This window comes from Papaver somniferum, chromosome 2 (assembly GCF_003573695.1).
Source record: "Papaver somniferum cultivar HN1 chromosome 2, ASM357369v1, whole genome shotgun sequence".
NCBI lineage: Eukaryota > Viridiplantae > Streptophyta > Magnoliopsida > Ranunculales > Papaveraceae > Papaver > Papaver somniferum.
The window spans coordinates 11406019-11408285 of NC_039359.1; positions in this window are offsets into that span (position 1 = coordinate 11406019).

The window sequence follows — 2267 nt, forward strand, 5'->3', positions numbered from 1 at the left end:
TGTTGGCTTACAACTTTCAAGATCCAACCAAAACCAAGTGGATTTGTTATGATAGTATGATTCACTATATCCAAAGTTTTGAAGAACTGAGAACCAATATCATAATGACAGTTCATCATCAAGATTGGCTCAAAGAAAGAATTGATGAAACAAGAAGTGTTCTTCCTGAACTCAAGGTTCTAATTGAAGAACTTGAAAAACAGGAAGTGGTTGGAGACAAGTCTCTTGAGACATGATTCAAAAGTTTGAGTACTGATGAAACTTCAATAAACAATAAGAGTACCACTTGAGATTAAGTTACATAATGTAAGACTTAATCCAGGAAAATAGACATCAGTTTTTTATTTCTTTCAATAATTGTATAAGATCTATTTTGAATAAAACTATCTTATTTTATTTTATAGTTTTTCTTGTGATAGTTTTTCAATTACATAACATGTGCTTATATTATTGTTATGCGTTTATGGGATGTTTGTTTTCGGTTTTCATAACCTTAATATTCGATCTCATATTGTTTGAACCCTTATGGTTTGGGTGACTTTTTGATTTAGCGGGATTGAGTTCTAGCCCATGTTGGTAGGATTTATCAAAGGATCATAAGGGGTTCCGATTGAAACTCATGTGTGAAAAAGTCACAATATGTTGAATCGCTTTTGGTTTAGCATAAAAGTATATGTGTTTCGGGATTTCAAATTTTGCATCGCATTAGTTAAAACCGATTTTCAACCTTTCTCTGGTAAAGGTTGCCTTTTTATTGTTATTCTTTTGTCTTGCGAGAGGATGACAACACAACGGGGGGGGGGGGGGGGAGTTCTATGTGAACTTGCGCTTAATGATATATATTACTGGGGATAAGAGGATGCAGAACTAGAGGTAACGAATTTTTTAGTTAATCGTTTCCTGTTTAAGAAAAGCCTGATTTTATTGCATCTATTTTGCTTTTGCTTAACAAAATTTCGGTACAATTGATGTTTATTCCATTATTTGTTTATGGATGTGTGTGTGATTCAATTGTTTACGGCTGAGAAAAACTATTGTCATCTTGCTTTATTGTTTGGTATCCATTGTTTAGGCTTAACGAAATTGCGGTGCTTTAATGTCTATGTTTGTTTCAATTGCTTCCGGTTAAGATAAATAATTATGCAAGTTGATTTATTTTGTTTGTATGAATTGTTTATGGCTTAACAAAAAATTTCGGCATCATTTTTTTAGTCCAATTCGATTCCGGATAAGAGAAACTGATCTTAGTTAGACTTATCAAAATGGAGGATTCGGTTATTCAAGTCTATCTGAATGCCTTAACAAGAAATACTAGTTAACTAACCTAGTAATTGTTTTGTTTAAAGTGAAAGGTCTAAGTTATTGTTCAAATAATTAGAACCTGGCAAGAAAAATAAAATTAATTCTAATCTTTATTTTGGTCTTATCAAACAAGCGATTGTATTTGTACAATCGGTTTAGCAAAAGAACTAAGGTGCTTAGTAAATTTTTAATTTGCTAAACTATTAGGGAAAATTGCTTCGGGCAATTGTTTCCTTGATAACATATCAAAATAAAATTACTTTGTAGTTTCGGTTTTGATATTGGTTATCTAAATGGTATGTGAAACCTTCGTGCTTAACTTTTATAGGTTATGTAAATCTTTTAGATTTGTAAGATCCTTTCGGTTTGTCCTTTATTTGCTCGTACCTTTGTCATTTTATGACAAAAATGGGGAGAAATATATGGAGTAAACGAGTGATGTGATTCATTAAAGAAAGGACAATGGTGCTAAAACGTTATATCTAACGAAAGAGTAAAGCATTGACTAAGGAGGAGAAACATATCATATGATGATTTGTAGTTATATGGACTACAAGAGAAAATAACAAAGATGTGTGGATTGAAAATCTACCTATCTCACCTTTAGGAGGAGTATTAACTTTGTTAGTATAATGTCAACAGCGACATTTATGGATTGAATATATGCAGGTTATTGTGTTGTTGAAACTTGGAATCAAGCGTATGTATGATGAATTCTTGTAATTTTTTTATCCATATGATGTAAGAGTTTTGTCACTAAAATTAACAAAGGGGGAGATTATTAGAGAATCGCTCGGTTGAACCCATCAAGCGTTGGTATGTCAAGTTTGGTTGTCATATTTTAGTGAACCAAAACTCATTTAAAGAGTCGCTTGATCATTTATTAGAGTCAACTTAGTATAGGTTATCTAGAAAGTTATTAGGATATGAGACTTATAAGTATTACTCTAAGACTTGAAGAATAT